The 17,038-nt window shown below is 53.3% G+C and overlaps 1 long non-coding RNA gene and 3 other non-coding genes across 8 annotated transcripts; all 4 read right to left on the reverse strand.

Moving 5' to 3' along the window:
• Nucleotides 1-923: 923 nt before the first annotated feature.
• LOC123382144 lies at nucleotides 924-1,114 on the reverse strand. Its single transcript, XR_006590082.1, has one exon. It is a non-coding gene; the product is annotated as a U2 spliceosomal RNA (small nuclear RNA).
• Nucleotides 927-13,560, reverse strand: LOC123382032. Of its 5 annotated transcripts, none has more exons than XR_006589788.1 (3): nucleotides 13,393-13,560; nucleotides 5,233-5,354; nucleotides 927-1,984 (listed from the first exon to the last, which is right to left on the reverse strand). It is a non-coding gene; the product is annotated as an uncharacterized LOC123382032 (long non-coding RNA). The 5 variants fall into 5 exon arrangements; XR_006589790.1 differs by lacking the exon at nucleotides 13,393-13,560 and adding an exon at nucleotides 7,636-7,773; XR_006589791.1 differs by lacking the exon at nucleotides 13,393-13,560 and adding an exon at nucleotides 7,287-7,415.
• Nucleotides 6,735-6,925, reverse strand: LOC111559362. Its single transcript, XR_002740251.1, has one exon. It is a non-coding gene; the product is annotated as a U2 spliceosomal RNA (small nuclear RNA).
• On the reverse strand, nucleotides 13,142-13,337 carry LOC111559365. The gene has a single exon (XR_002740254.2). It is a non-coding gene; the product is annotated as a U2 spliceosomal RNA (small nuclear RNA).
• Nucleotides 13,561-17,038: the final 3,478 nt, after the last annotated feature.

Below are 17,038 nucleotides of genomic sequence, written 5' to 3' on the forward strand. Positions count from 1 at the left end.
CAGATTTTGCTCTTTTGCTCTTTCTTTACTGTTTTCAGTCCAGCTTCTTTCTATCCACTACTTTTCCGTTACTTTGTTGTAGGTTCTGTTATTTTACTGTCGAGCGGCGTGTTGAGTGGCTTTTGTTTCGGAGAGTGGGGAGAGAAGATCCTGTTTTTCATTCAACCGCCTTATTGTCACCGAGTTTTAGCTATCACCGTGGCGTTTGAGCTTTACATGCATTATGGCACCTTGAGGTCATGTGCTTAAGCTGACCTTCCAACTTTTGTGGTGTTTTGACTCAAATGAACTCAGCATTCATAAAGTGGAGGAATTTTATGAGAATTGCAATGAATCTCTACAAGTTCCTCCTTTCCTCTCATGTCTATCTTCTAATTGTGGGTGCGCTCACAATTCGTTGAGGCGAGGCGTGGGTGGAGGGGGGAAGAATTGACTCCAAAGCCGAATTCCCTGAGCCAAAAGATGCACTTTAACCGAGGGGTCCCTCTACATCGTTAAATTCCCCTCAAAGTCCCTCCGTATACGCCAAAAGAAATTTGAAGGTTCCACCCGTTATATAGAGACAGAGGACCTATTAATAAGGAAACAGCAAGAATTGCAAAGTCAAGAAAGTCCGAAAGAGCAGAACCTCTTGGGAGGAAGTCTTCCTGTGAAAGAATACTCAGGAACAGGAAGTGATCGAAAGTATATATAGGTATGTAAGTCAGAAAAGAAGACCAATTGGGGTAAAAAACTGTAACCAGAGAGATGCCTCCCCAATTTCGTACGACACACCTATACATACCCACTGTAAAGAAACGCAACATGGGAGCCCAGGGTACTAGTTAGTTGCTCATTTAAACAACACACACAAAAAAAAAAAAACCGCGATTGAAAAAGAAAACAAAACTGACTTTTGAGACACGCGAGTGTTCCCTCCCAAGGGGAGGTGCACCGTTCCTGGAAGTACTGCAATACCAGGTCGATGCGCGGAGTGGACGGAGCAAGCTCCTATTCCATCTCCCGACTCCAAAAATCCATTTAATATATTGTCCTCGGATAGAGGACGTATCAGATATTAAACTGATAAGAACAGATACTACACTTGATCTTAGCCAAAAGGCCGAGAAGCGATAACCACGTCCTCCCCAGCGCATCGACACCCTCCCTCTCACTCCTCCTTTGGGTCACGGTGAGAAAAGTCACCCTCAAACGAAGGCTCACCCTCTTTCCTTAGACTGGACAGTGTGTCATCGTCACAACTCCTAAGACATACTCAGTTTATCAGATCGCTTAACTTCTTCGGGGCTTTCACGCTTTTTATTGTTTTGCTCCCATAGCTCGCGAGAGAAACAGCCACTTTAATTTGCATGTCCCGCCCACACACGCGCCGTTTCCTGGTTTCCTGGCGTCAGCGCTGGCTCGCGCGCGCTCTCTCTCTCTCTCTCTCTCTCTCTCTCTCTCTCTCTCTCTCTCTCGCCTTGAAAGGGAAACGCGCCTGTAGCGGGAAAGCTGCCTCAAGTCTCATTTCCTTGGAGAAAGCCCAGAACGAGACAAATAGCTTTGTGAGGTTTTTCTTGGCAGCATTTTTCTTTTCTTCTTAAATTTCTTTTCGCACGTACAGCAACGTTGAAAGATTTCTACCGTGAGCACCCACCACCTAACATCATGGATCTGTTGTGTACTGTACATACACACACCGACACAGATGCAGATACATATATATCCATCCCTCTACCCTTTTACTAAGCTGTCTTGCTCTAGGAGTTATGAGATCAACAACCTTTTCTCTTTTTTTTCTAGTTTCTCTTTTGAGCAGTGCTATTTGTAAATAGTGGTATTTCATGACTTGTATTCTCGTTTATAGGTCTTCCAACGGGGGGGGGGGGGGACTTTGCTTGTTAGAATAAAACGCATTCCATGTCGCAGTTCCCATATGGGTCCATCGGTGGACCCTCTTAATAACTTGTCAACGCCATCCAGCCAAAGACCACCAGGAACACACCTGTAATGAAAAGGGTTGGGTTACCGCTTGCTGCAAAGTGAGAAGGAACCCGCGGGGCGCCTCAGTGAGAGGGTGTCAGGAATGGCTCATTATATACAGGATGGAGGCTTGCATTAGGGGGCTTGGGGAAGGTTTAAGTGAGCGAGGCCTTCCTTTGAATGGGATGCGAAGGGTGGCGGAATTGCCCCCCTCCCCCGCCGCCCGCCAATATGCCACTTTGGCGTAAGGATTATTTTGAGCTGAAACAGGAGGAAAAAACTCTTCCCTCCCCCGATTTGCCTAAAATCAGGACATAAAGGTATACAGGAGTTAACTACGGACAACCCTGGATCCTTATCAGCCCAGAGACTGGCACCAGAGACTCTACCTAACAAATTTTACTGCCCAGCCCTTATCTTCCACTATTTCCCCATATAGTTACCATCCCACAGTTGGCCAGCCTAGAAACTCAAAACCCTTTTACTTTTTGTCACTTTTCTGAAAATTTATTATTTTTTTTGTTTCTGTTTGTTTTGTGTTTAAAGATTCTTTATTTGTATATTTTATTTTCAGAGAGAGAGAGAGAGACGGAGAGAGAGAGAGCGCACACACACGCAGGAGGCAGGGCGAAGGAGGGGGAGAGGGAGAGGGAGAGGGAGAGGGAGAGAGAGAGAGAGAGAGAGAGAGAGAGAGAGAGAGAGAGAGAGAGAATCCCCAGGAGGCTCTGTGCTGTCGGCCAGTGCAAAGCCCGACTCCGGGCTCGATCTCATGAACCATGAGACCATGACCTGGGCAGAAATCATGGGTCAGACACTTAACCGACTGAGTCACGCAGGCGCCCCTGTTTGTTTTGTTTCAAGCGGCTATGTAAGCCCAAGTTCCAGCCACCCCATTGGGTTATTCATCCCTGACTTTCTCCTGTGTATATCTGAGATACGTACACTAATACACTTCTGTTTCTTTTTCTCTTTTTAATGCGTCTTTTGCTACAAAGCCCCAGCCATCCTCCCCTTCCCACCACCCCCAAGAACCTTGAAGGGGAGAAGGACAAAGATTCGCCCCCTCCAGACAACACACACACACACACACACACACACACACACACACGCACACACTCTCCTACAGATGACCTCAGGCAGTGGGGGTAACTCAGTGATTGGGTAGCTGAATACATCTTACCTAGAAGAAAGGAAGAATAGAGCGAGGCCAAAACTGCGACTGGGAAAGTAGCAGCAGTTACTCATATTAGCTAGGATAGGGGGTGTTTGGTCAGTTTTGTTGTTTGGACAATATTCTTCTTTTTTCTTGTCTCAGTTCGGAGGCGACTACGGAGTGGCCTTGTTTCTGTCTTGATTCATCACGGGTCACAGAGTGACCCTAATCTGTTGATGTTGAAAATAAGTAAAGGAGGGGCGCCTGGGTGGCTCAGTCGGTTGGGCGTCCGACTTCGGCTCAGGTCATGATCTCACGTTCTGTGAGTTCGAGCCCCGCGTCAGGCTCTGTGCTGACAGCTCAGAGCCTGGGGCCTGTTTCAGATTGTGTGTCTCCCTCTCTTTCTGACCCTCCCCCATTCATGGTCTGTCTCTATCTCAAAAATAAATAAATAAACGTTAAAAAAAAAAAAAAAGACAGAAAGAAAATAAATAAAGGAGAGCTCAGTTAAAATGGAGTCGGGAAGCACTGGAAGGGGGAGCTCTCAAGCACGTACCACTCCTTGCAGCCTGCCTAACCTTAGCGGGAAGAAGGAAGACAAAAATTTATTCTGACAAGGGAGACCCTTTTCACATAGGAAGCTTATCTCCTGCCTTTAAGAAAAAGAAGGAAGAGCCCTTGTTGCACCCCAGCCAACAAGGCACTAACCCCCGCTTGCAGCTAATGAGAAGCCGCCAGGACCTCAAACTCCTGTTCTTCTCCAGGGAACTGTTGCTCAAAACAAGCCTCCCCAGCTTCCTCCTAAAACGTAAACAAAGGCCGACCTTCCTTTTGCCTCTTCGGACTTGTCTGCAGTTCACCATAGCCTGCAGGTCCGTAATCGCAATTCCTCTGCTATTCCCGAATAGCTAGTAAAATGGGTTTTTTTGCTAGTAAAACAACTGGCTGTTTTATTTTTCAGATTGCCGCCACTGTTGGGTGAAACTGCTCACGTTCCACGGGAGACCCCCACAGCCTGGCTGTGAGTGTCAGGCCAGCTTCTGCGGCCGCTTTTCTCTCTGTCTCCAAACCGAAGACACATCGCGGGGTCTTAGCAATCTCATTCTCCCTGTAATCTCAAAACAACGAAACAATTTGCTATCTCATCATCCTGGGGGGATTTTTGCCTGAAGTTATTCCTCAATCCCCAACTAGGACGGAGAAATCTACAAGGCTAAGGAAATGGAATCCCTCAGAGCGGTGAGGCGGCAGTGAAACACCTCACCAGAGTGGCACCCGCCATCCCTCAGTTTTCTCCCTGCCTTGTTGCAATTAAAAACAAAGTAGCGAATCATCTTTCCAGAAGGTACACAAGCAGATGGGAGACACTATCCTGGCAGTCCGAATGTTGCTTTTGTTGAATGTCATCGAGAATTTGGAAATTTTCACCTTTCCACCCGTAACATGGGCAAAGAAGAGAACTCTGACACGATTAGATGAATGATTAGACTCTGACTAGACGAACCAGAAGATGAAAGCAAAGGACTGGTCTCTAATGAGGAGGGTGAAAGAGATCAACACGAGTGAAATCTCCGACCGACCACACGTCTTCAAATGACAATATCCTAGATGAATTTTCTCAAACACCAGACTTTGCAGATCAACAGAATTGCAAGCCACCGAGGGTTAAAAACATAAAAAATAAAAGTGAAAAAAACCTTCGACTGTTGTATTTTGACGGTGCAAGTGAAAGGGCAGGCCTACGCCGGCCAACTCCATCTTGTTCTGTGTCCTTCACCTTGACCACACCTCCTCCCCTTGAGTAACCCCCCCCCCCCCCCCACACACACACACCTGCCTAACAGGACTCGGACCCTTCCCCAGCCAATCGGCTGAGGCCATAGCCATTACGTCACCAACTGCCCCTAGGCCCCAATAAAACCTTTGTCCTTTTGAAACTCGCTCTCTCTCCCCGGTATCTCACCGCTGCGTCCGTGCAGGTAGGGGATTGAGCTCGAGCTAGCTCGAATAAAGGCTCTTTTGCTTTTGCATCGGACTCGGCTCCCTGGCGGTCTTTGGGGATCACGAATTTTCTGGGCATAACACAAGAAGAACCAGAAGTAGTGATAAGGCCGAACCTGTTGGAGATGTATTGGAAATACTGGAGAAGCAATATTTCACAGGCCGGGTAGGACAGCCAATGAGCAGTCCGTTGCATTTGGAGGATGTCGCCGGATTCGGATATTTAGACCTTCAAAACCTGGAAAGTATGAAGTATAAGAATGTGAGTTTTGTTGTGTTTAATTAAACGCGTGTCAATTTTAAATAAAGCAGTTTCCCACAGTGCTTTTAAAAAAAATTTTACATTTATTTACTTCTGATAGAGACAGGGCACAAGTGGGGGAAGGGCAGAGAGAGAGAGAGACAGAATCTGAAGCAGGCTCCAGCTCTGAGCTGTCAGCACAGAGCCCGACGCGGGGCTCGAACTCACAAACCAAGAGATCATGACCTGAGCCAAAGTCAGACGCTTAACCGACTGAACCACCCAGGTGCCCCCTCCCCCCAATGCTTTTATTTTTCCTTCTCCTGAAAGGGCCTCTTGGAGCCTGGGTAACAAATGTGTTGAGGTCTATCTAGTTTTCTCCCCGGCACACTGAGAGTTGAGGTGAGCCAGATCAGCCCGGTGCTATGGTTTTCGCCGGCTACAGTCAGTGGCACAGGTGGCACCAAGAACGCGTCCAGGACCTGAGGGTATGTGCAAGGAAATGAATCCAGGTCAATAGGGAGGCAAGGACATTGAGGGATCCGGGGTAGGGGTGGGGTGTAGGTGTGAAGGAACAGAGAAGTGTCAGGTGTCAAAGGGCAGAGGAAGGGTAGAAGGCGATGGGAGAATGTGATGCTGGATGGGGACACGGTTAGAGCAATTGGGAATGACAAAATCTAGCGGGCCGACGAGGGGGGATAGATTTAGCCGCGGTGGAGAAACTGAGAGGCCAGGCGGGGTGTTCGGAAGGAATCGCCCGTGTGACTGTTGAAACTCACCAGGAATGACAGAAGTGTCTCAGAGAGAGACAGCCAGGAGCTAAACCTTCAAAAGCGAAATGAGCTGCATGCAGCTAGCTGGACAGAAAGCACAAGGACTGGCAAGGCGGCGGGGGGGGGGGGGGGGGGCGGGGCGGGGCGTGTACAACATAAACGGCCGGGCGCGGGGAGGAGGGCAAAGCTCTTTGAGAGGTAAAGTGGAGCACGACTCCCGGGAACGAGAAATGGAAGGTTTAGAAGAGCTGGCCACCACCGGGAACCAGACTACGCACGAGTGCAAACTTCCGGAGAAAAGTAGAAGAAATCGGGAAACGGCAGCGGAAAGCGGTTGAAAAAAAAAAAAGGCTGGACCCGGGGGCGAAACCGGAAGAGGGAAGGGAGAGAACAGAACGAAAAAAGACCGGCAGAGAAGAAAAAAAAGAAGAAGGAAAAAAAAAAAAAAAAAAAAGAGGTGCGACGGAAGAACAGGACAGGTATCATCCGTACCCGCCAGGGGAAAAAAAGAGGGAGCAAAACAAGAGAAAAAAATAAGACAAAACAAAACCACAGCTCCGCATACTAAGCACCACGTCTGCTTTTAGAAACCCACTGAAAGGAAGGGAGGTGCACCGTTCCCGGAAGTACTGCAATACCGGGTCGATGCGCGGAGTGGACGGAGCAAGCCCCTATTCCATCTCCCGGCTCCAAAAATCCATTTAATATATTGTCCTCGGATAGAGGACGTATCAGATATTAAACTGATAAGAACAGATACTACACTTGATCTTAGCCAAAAGGCCGAGAAGCGATACCGGCCTGTCCCTCCCTCTCCAGTACCGTTCTCCCATCATCCATATTCAACTCATGGTGAGAACCCTAACGCTCACTCCTTTTCTGATATCCTTTGCGACATCGACAGGACCATCGATAATCACTAGAATACTTTTGTGCACATTTTTTTCGTTCTTCACATTCTGAAGGGGAAATCCCGTATCCCTGGTTGGCCCGTCCTTACCGCGCCGCCGCACAGCCATTTCTAATCTGCATGATGCCCCGCCTTTTGTTCCCTGAGGAGGCGCGGCCGCCGCGGCCCGACTCCACCCTCCCGACCGCCTCTGCGCGCCGCGAGCCCAAACCCAACTGGGGGCCCACCTCCCCGGCGTGCACACACCTCGCGCAAAGACCCGGGAGGAGGGGCGGCTGGCGGGGACTGCGAAGGGACAGCCAACACGGCTGCAGATCCCGGGGCTTCCGGGAGCCCGTGAAGGCAAGACCTTGCTTTTGGCCGCTGCTCTGCCCGCCCCGCCCCGCCCCCTCAACCACCGTTCAGTGAATGACATCCTGCCTCCTACACTCCCAGCCAGTGCCCCGCGCGTCGCGATGCTGACGGCTCTTCAGCAGCACGCCCACCCTCCACCCCCACCCCCGGCTCGCGTCCGCGTCCTTCGGGCCGTCTTCCGCCCCAGAGTCCCAGCCCCAGGCTGGTTCCCTCGCGAGAAGGGGATGTCCTCCTGGATTACTTTCACTGGGATGGAACGGTTCCCGTCGCGAATCAATAACGGCGTTTCCGTCTCCTCCGCGTGATTCACTCCCGCGGAGTTTGCTCAGATACACACGCACGGACCCAAGTGCCTGCAAAGTGCGCTCGGTGGACGCCAGTCGTATGCCCTTGTGTCCTCGCCGTGGGTGCGGTGTGGTCACGGTCCTGCCAACTCTTGCCGCAAGGGGGCCTTGAATTTCGGGGGAGCAGGGACAGTGACTGCAGGAGCACGGCGGACGTTCTCAGGCAGCGCCTGCTGCTCCAGTCCCGCCAGCAACTCCGCGTGGTATCAAAGTGGGGGGTGCTTGGGGGGGGGGGCAGGGGAGCAGGGGGAGGGGCCGATCTTACAGGTGAAAATGGTACCTCAGCATGGTTTTGACTTGTACTTCTCTAATCATGGGTAAGAAGACAAGGCTGAGTGTTCTCTCCTGTGTTTGAGAGCCCTGAACTCTCTCTGTTCAGGGACTTCGGCCCTTTTACTTGCTAGGTTAACTGGTCGGGCTTTATCATAAGGGCTTGTATCGGCAATTTACAGTTTAAGGCCCTTTGTATGTAATACAAGCAGTGAGTATTTTCTTCTGTTGGCTATCTGTCTTTTGAGGATTTCATCTCCTTAAGGTTCCACTGAAAGTTATATTTTGGAGGCGCCTGGCTTGCCACTCTTGACCTGGAGGGGTCGTGAGTCCCAGCCCCACGTTTAGGCGTAGACATTATCTAAAACATAGGGGCGCCTGGGTGGCTCAGTCAGTTGAGCCTCGAGCCTCTGACTTCGGCTCAGGTCAGGATCTCAGGTCAGGGTTTGTGGGTTTCGGCCCCACGTCCGGCTCTGTGCTGACAGCTCAGAGCCTGGAGTCCGCTTTGGATTCTGTGTCTCCCTCTCTATCTGCCCCCTCCACTGCTCGCGCTCTGTCTCTCTCGCTCTCAAAAATAAACAAATATCACAAACTATTTCTTTTTTTTTTTTAATTTTTTTTAACGTTTATTTATTTTTAGACAGAGAGAGACAGAGCATGGAACGCGGGAGGGTCAGAGAGAGGGAGACACAGAATCTGAAACAGGCTCCAGGCTCTGAGCGGTCAGCACAGAGCCCGACGCGGGGCTCGAACTCACGGACCGCGAGATCGTGACCTGAGCCGGAAGTCGGCCCCCTAATGGACTGAGCCACCCAGGCGCCCCCACAAACTATTTCTTAATTTAAAAACCCATTACAGGGGCGCCTGGGTGGCGCAGTCGGTTAAGCGTCCGACTTCGGCCAGGTCACGATCTCGCGGTCCGTGAGTTCGAGCCCCGCGTCAGGCTCTGGGCTGATGGCTCAGAGCCTGGAGCCTGTTTCCGATTCCGTGTCTCCCTCTCCCTCTGCCCCTCCCCCGTTCATGCTCTGTCTCTCTCTGTCCCCCCAAAAATAAATAAACGTTGAAAAAAAATTAAAAAAAAATAAATAAATACAATAAAATAAAAACCCATTACATTAACAAACAACCTTTAAAAAAATTTTTTTTTTCAACGTTTATTTATTTTTGGGACAGAGAGAGACAGAGCATGAACAGGGAGGGGCAGAGAGAGAGGGAGACACAGAATCGGAAACAGGCTCCAGGCTCTGAGCCATCAGCCCAGAGCCCGACGCGGGGCTCGAACTCACTGACGGCGAGATCGTGACCTGGCTGAAGTCGGACGCTTAACCGACTGCGCCACCCAGGCGCCCCAACAAACAACCTTTAAAAAGTTATTTTTTCTATCATCCTATTCATCATGAAAAAAAATAGCTTTCAGATGTTTTTCAGATGAGGTTATAAAATAATTTCCTAAATCTTCCCTTAGGTCTTTTTCTTCTTTCTCCACAGCTAAATCTTTGAGCCATTTGGTATCTACTCTGCAGTACAGTGCAAAGGAATGTATTTTTCCTTCACAACTTTGAGATGCCACCTTGGATCCTAAACTGTACCGCGTGTACATTTTTGTAACACTCCTGGATCTTTCTTCCTCTCTCTCTCTTTCCTTCTTCTTTTTCTAAATGTTTATTTTTGAGAGAGAGCGCCAGCGGGGGAAGGGCGGGGGAGGGGGGCGGGCAGAGGCTCCGAAGCAGGCTCTGTGCTGATAGCAGCGAGCCCCATGCGGGGCTCCAACTCACCAACCATGAGATCATGACCTGAGCTGCGAAGTCCCCCTCTCAACCAACTGGGTCACCCATGTGCCCCCTCCCCCCCTTTTAAAGACGTTATTGTTGAGTAATCTCTTCCATGCTCTACCGACTGAGCCAGCCAGGCCGCACCACCCCCACCCCCCACCCCACCCCACCCCCCTTCGATTTTTCTTTAAAAAGTAGCAGAACAGGGGTGCCTGGACAGCTCAGTCGGTAGAGCATGAGACTCTTGATCTCAAGGCCATGAGTTCAAGCCCTGCAGGGGACATAGAACTTACTTAAAAAATCAAGTAGCGGAACACATTGACCTAACCACGTTTGATTCTTTGCGTCCACGGGATTGACCCATCCTTTCCATGTGGATGATGGTTGGGCGCCCATCAGACAGAGCCCAACTCCGGGACGTGACTGTGATCCTATTCCTGCCCCCTAGGCATTCATGGTGGGGGTGAGGGGGTGCGTGGTCACTTGTATGGAGAATCCTCCTCAAGAAAATGGATGCCCCATTCGGAAAGCGACAGGCACTACAGAGTGGACGGACCCTCGGACAGAGCAGGAGGCCCAGTGATAAAGCTCTTGTCTTTTTACCCTGGGGAAATGGATCTGCCCAGGAGGACAAAACCACCAGCACTCTGGGCCTCCTGCCATCACCAGCGGTTCCAACTTAAGGAATAGTCATTAATCACCTTCAACTCCACGACCCACCGGGACGGTGCTTGGTCCTGGGAAGTAGAGAGAAACCAGACACCATTCCTGCCTCCTCGCTGCCCCAACCAGGGAGCATCCAGGCCAGGACCAGGATAAGACACCTGCCCAAAAGGCCACAACACCAGGTTCGATGCGGAGGGGACTGTCAGAGATGAACACATGGTTGTGGCCCCCACCTGGCTGTGTGACTCCCTTGAGGCCCAAGGCCTCTCCCGTTTGGCTCTGCGTCCCTATGGGAAGCATGCGATACATATTCAATAAAGGAGAAGGTGGGATGGAACGCAAAGCCAGCTGAATCAGGAAGGCCTGCCTGACGTCTTGGCGGGGGGGGGGGGGGGGGGGGGGGGCGGTTGTGGGGGGGGTGGCCTAAAGAACAAGTCAGAATGCTCATGCAAGTCAGAATTTCAGGGCACATGAGGGGGGAACCCGGGCATTGCAGTCTGACCAAGAGCGGGGGCAGGGGAGCGATTGGGGAATGAGGGGACCGGTTTGTATCCCACTGACCTGCCCAGCCACCTTGAAGTTATGATCTGGGCCTCAAAACTGGGGACCCTTGCTTCTGGTGGGCTCCTCCCTATCATCATGCCCCCACCCCCATGTCCCCGTCCTTCACAGACTCATTCATATCTCAAAGTCAGCCAGCAGGTTCAGCTTCTCACAGGAACCTGCCCGTACCCCTTCCCCTTCCCTTTCTTCCTCCACCTTGTCCCCACCGGCCGGCCTGGCCCTGCCCCCACTCCACCCCACCCCCCCACCCCTCGCCTCCCACCCCCGCCCCTGCCCTTGCTCGGGCTGGAACCCTCCTTATCACATCAGATCAAGACGGCCATCAGACTCTGATCCAAGGGATGTTTGTTGAGTATCCACCGCGGAAGGCACCGTTTCATGGGCACCGTGCCCGCAGGAGGCGGCCGCCCGCCCCCATTTCACAGAGGGGAAAGCAGCTTGCAGCAGGTAATAGAGAGTCTGACTTCCTTTGGATCTTTGACTGCAGACAGCTTTTAAGTCTCGCCACTCCCTCCTCTCTTCCTGCCCTCCCTCCGGTCGATCTGACAAAAAGCTTTACCCCAGACCCTCCATTCACCACCATAATAAACACACCAACCCAGGCTCCTTCCTTTGCTCTCAAGCCATTTTTGAATCTGCCCGGGAGCCACCCTGCTCTCCCTGGAAAGCTTCATTATGTGAGCTGTAAACCTTTTCATACCCTCGCGGGTAGTGTCATCAGTCTCCACATCTAAAAGGAAATGCGGGGGGGGGGGGGGGGGGGGGCGGCGGCGAAGAGACAGTCCATCTGGTTCCGCAGAGTGGCAGGCACAACGCAGAAGCCACGACGTCGTCCGACCGGCACTTGCTCTCAACATATTCCAATGTGGGTCCAAAGGCCTCCCCACCAGACCGGATGGCCTCCTGTCTGTGCCAAGACCAGGGGATCCGTTATTTCCCCACTGGGTACACTGTTTGCTGAGTGCCTATGGTGGGCTAAAGGCGAAGCCAGTCTGGGACTGTCGTAAAGCGACGGGTGCCTGGATTTGCAGGGGTGCATGGAACGCTTCCATTGTCCTGGGGAATTCACCGTTTCAGAGTAAGCTGACCGGGGGCATCCTCCCAGATGCTCGAAGGAGTGCTTCTGGAGGCACACGGTGCAACGGAAACGCCTGGCGGGCTAGTGGAGGCACCACCAACCTCGGGCCACCGCCCCAGGGACTCCAATTCGATTGCCGATTGCCGTATGGCAGTGGTGGGACAGGAGTACGATTTAAAGGAAAACCCCAGGAGATTCTGATGTGCCAACCAGGGTGGATAAGCGGCTTCCCATAGATCGATCTGGAAGAAGGAATTTTCCTTCCGTACCAGGGAAGACATTTATTTGTACGTATGATCGCATTTGCCTGTGATTTGTTCTGGGACGGCTAAGGGGTCCGGCAGAGCGAGTTGAGAGCTTCTTGAAGGCCCCGGGTTTCAGTCCCCTACATCGGAAGTCGAGCCACATGGGCGTGGGCGTGAAGTATTTCTCCCCAAAAGTGTGGGTCACCAGGCCGTGGGCCTGGGCCCACGCCCAGGGACGGGACATACGAAGAAAAAAAGCACTTCGGAGGCAGCAAACAGGCACGGTCTTGAGCAGAGAAGTAAGAAAGTTTCAGGAGACCGGGGGCGGCGAAGAGGTGGGGAAAGGGGGTCGGCGCGTGTGACCCAGAGAAGAAGCCAGAGGCACGAAAGGGGAACGCGACTGGGCCGCAGAGCCCGATGACCGGAGGCATGGAGGGGGCTGACCCCAGGCGGCGGACGCCGAGCGGCGGCACGCGCCTGTGCCAGGGGTACTAGAGCCCAGCCTCCGGGCTTCTTCCCCCAGGCTAGGAATAAGAAGACCATACGGTCTCCCGACCGTTCCCACAAGCGGGGAAACTGCAAGGCTACAACTTCAGGGACCAAAACGCGGGGCGGGGAAGAAGAAACAGCACAGGAGAAAAAAAACAAAAAAACCAAACGAACAGACAGCAGCAAAAAAAAGAAAGAAGAAAAAAGAGAGAAAGAAAGCAAGCAAACAGCGCAACACACGAGCCGACAAAGAACAAGCACTAGATTCCACCTGGAGTCCGCAACTCCACAGTCCTCCCCCGCGCCCGGAGAGCGGGAAGAAGCGCACACAGTTTCTAGAAACACTGCAACGCCAGGCCGATGCGTGAAGTGGATGGAGCGAACCCCTGGCCCCCCATACCCAACCCCAACAAACCCATTTAGAATGCCGTTCCTCGACCAGAGGACGCATCAGATGCTGAGCACGAAAAGGACAGCTCCTACACTTGATCTTAGTGAAAAGGCCGAGACTCGTTACCGGCCGCTGCCTCCTCCCCGCTACCGCCCTGCGGCCATCCATATTGCACTCACGGTGAGCCAGGTCACGCTCAGTCCACATTCTTGGCTCACTATCCCGTGGTACGCGCCACACGCGGTGCAGTTGCCGTTGCCCCCCGCATTCCTGGTGAATTTTCGCGTCCCTTTCCGCTCCCTCCCGTCCTTCCCTAGCGGAGGACTCGCTAATTTGCGTGTCCCGCCCCACCCTGCCCGGGGCGGGGGGCGGGGGGGTGGGGGGGCGTGCCACAACGGTCCCGCTCCGCCCCTGGCCCGGCCCGCCGGGTCCCCGGAACCCTTCCCGCCGCGGGCCCAGGGCAGGGGAGAGGGGCTGCGGGAGGGAGCCGTGGGACCGGAGCGGTCCGCGTGCTCCCGAGAAAGCCGCGGGGTAGAACGCTGTGCGTCGGGGAGGGGAGCGTCCGCCCGGGGGCCCCAGGCGGGGCCCCGACCTTGGGCGGGCAGCGAACTGCGGCCGGGGCAGGAACCTGCGAGCGTGACTGTGAGCGGCCTCCGTCCTACTCACCTCCTCGCCAGCCTCCGGTGACTGAGACATCCCGCCTCGCCCCCTGTCCCCCGCCCCCCGTCCCCGTCCCCGTCCCCGTCCCCGTCCCCGCCCTCGCCCCGGCGGGCGTCGGTTTCTTTCCTGGGTTAGTTCTTCTCGAAGTCTGCAGTTAGCTAGCTGTAAGGACCGTGAGACCAGCACGATCGCCCCTCGATCTGATTGAGTCCTCGGGTCCGTCATCCCTGCGGGGAAACCATCCCGATCCATCGCAGCACTGCCGCGCGCCAGACTCACGGCCCTGCGTGCGGTCTTTCCCATCCCTTTGGATCCTCAGGACCCTGGAGCGAGTTGAAGTGGTTACCACCCTCACTTCACGGCTGTGATAACCGACATCAGAGAGGTTGAGAAACTTGTCCAGTGGGACGCAGACTGTAGGCAGCCGACCTGTGGGCCTCACCCTGACCCAAGACACCGCCTGCCTCTGGACGTGGACCTTGGAGCAGGGAAGGACTGCTGGGCGCGCGCGTACACACACACACACACACACACACACACACACACACACACGGACCAGCACGAGAGAGGCCGGTAACACGATGGTGACATCTGATCTGCGGTCACGGCCCTGCCCGACCCCGCCTTAGCTCTTGGCTCTGTGACTGTCTCCCGCCCTGAGTTTACCCTCTGTCCCGTGGGGGTGGGGGCGGGGATGATCTCTCCGTCACGCGTTCTCCCGGAAGCGCAAGCGCGGGGTTGCGCGGGACCCTAAGCAAGTTACCTTCCTGACTGGTTAGCCTCTGAGGCCCTGTGTGGAAATGCCCGGCAGGACTCCGCTGCTTGAGTAGCAAACAGCGTTTTTGCCAGTCACTTCTCTGGAAGCTTCGTCTCCTCGCCGAAGACCACGTCCTGATAGAACCTAACCTAACGCCGGGGTCTGTTTTGAGCACTTTTCCCTCCCCACTCCCACCAGCCCCACTATGATACGGTACGGTACGGGAGTAGGTCCTGGTCTGTACCCTGCCTCCCTTCCCACACCCTGCCCCGCCCCCTCGATACCCCAGCTCCGGACGACTGGGAAGATCCCACCTGGACCCCTCTTTCCACCTCTGTGGCGGCCCCTGCACTTAGCCCCGTGCCCAGCACCTAAATATTTGTTGAATGGATGAGCGAATGGATATGGATTCAACGAGGTGATGATCTATCGACCAAGCAAGCTCACCCAGCCAGTGGCCCAACGGTCATCCTGATGGCTCTTGGGGCCTCTCCAACACAAGACCTCTCTGCTTGGTTCCACGTTCTTCAGTTACTAGCCACTTCATGGTTTCCCAGCTGTTTTGACCCTCAAGACACTCCCATTCCTGGCAAAGGACCGTCTCCCGAGGAACCGAGTGCACGGATCGGCCTCTTGGGAGTTAACTGACTGCAGGGTAGCTGGAGTCAGTACCCCTGCCCCGCCGTGCCCCCCCGTGGCCCGCACAAACCGACACACACGGGCGGTGGCGCCTGAACAGCTAGGGCTGGCTGGCACCAGCCTCACCCAAGAGCCATGTACCTCCACCCAGCTGTTGCACCCTCCTGGTCCCTGGCGCTGTCGCCCCGAAAGCGTCTCCAGCCACGGGTCAGGGACGGGGATGGGGGACTCTAGGGGCACCCTGAGAGTTCTCAAGCAGCGTCTGTGTCTGCAGCCTGGCAAACCCAGTAGCTCGTCAGACTCTCGGATTTTTACCAAGCGCTCAGGCTGTAAACTCTCTCTCAGTACCGTTCTAGATGCGCATTTCTCTCTTTACGGTACCTCTTTGTTCATCTTTGCACCTCTGTATGTGAAAACCCACATTTGTCATCTTTCCCCCGAAGTGCGTGACTTTGCTCACGTTTCATCAAGTCGTTTTTTCTTTTTCCTTTTTGTCTTTTTTTTTTTTTTCCAACGTTTATTTATTTCTGGGACAGAGAGAGACAGAGCATGAACGGGGGAGGGGCAGAGAGAGAGGGAGACACAGAATCGGAAACAGGCTCCAGGCTCTGAGCCATCAGCCCAGAGCCCGACGCGGGGCTCGAACTCACGGACCGCGAGACCGTGACCTGGCCGAAGTCCGACGCTCAACCGACTGCGCCACCCAGGCGCCCCTCCTTTTTGTCTTTAATGTTGATTATTATTATTTTTTTTAATTTTGGAGAGAGACCGACCAGACAGAGACAGAGAGACAGCACGAGCGGGGGAGGGGCAGAGAGAGAGGGAGACAGGGCATTGGAAGCAGGCTCCAGGCGCCGAGCTGTCAGCACAGTGCCGGACGCGAACTCGGAACAAGCCTCGAGATCATGACCTGAGCTGAAGTTGGTGCTTAACCCACTGAGCCACCCAGGTGCCCCTCTTTTTTTTTTTTTTTTTTTTTTTTTTTCTGATCCCATTCTGGCATCTCCTATATAATTTGGAGACAAAAACCCTGCCTGTGGTTTTGACTGGCAAATATTTATTCCCCTTTCCGTTTTTGTTGTTGTTGTTTTGTTTCTGGATTGTTGTTGTTGTTTTTTAAAGTAGACTCCATGCCCAACGTGGGGCTTGAACGTGAGGCCCTGAGATTGCGAGCGGCATGCTCTACACACCGAGCCCGCCAGGCGCCCCCTTTTAAAAATATTGTACAGACATGAGGGGTGCCTGGGTGGCTCAGTCGGTTAACCATCCGACTTCTGCTCTGGTCATGAACCCATGATCTCAAGGTCCCTGAATTGGAACCCCGCCTGAGGCTCTGCGCTGACATCTCGGAGCCTGGAACCTGCTTCAGATTCTGTGTCTCCCCGGGGCGCCTGGGTGGCTCAGTGGGTTAAGCCTCCGCCTTCGGCTCAGGTCATGATCTCACACCTTGTGAGTGCCAGCCCCGCATCAGGCTCTGTGCTGACAGCTCAGAGCTCAGAGCCTGGAGCCTGCTTCGGTTTCTGTGTCTCCCTCTCTCTCTCTCTCTCTCTCAGCCCTTCCCCCGCTCACTCTCTCTCTCTCTCTCTCTCTCTCTCAAAAAATAAACATTAAAAAATTAAAAAAAAAAAAGATTCTGCGTCTCCCCCTCTCTCTGCCCCTCCCCCTCTCACTCTCTGTCTCTCTCAAAAATAAAATAAATAAACATTAAAACATTTTTTAAACTGTACAGACATGAACGTTACATATTCACATTGACCAATGTTTTGTAA

The sequence above is a fragment of the Felis catus genome, chromosome E1 (genome assembly GCF_018350175.1).
Source record: "Felis catus isolate Fca126 chromosome E1, F.catus_Fca126_mat1.0, whole genome shotgun sequence".
NCBI classification, from domain to species: domain Eukaryota; kingdom Metazoa; phylum Chordata; class Mammalia; order Carnivora; family Felidae; genus Felis; species Felis catus.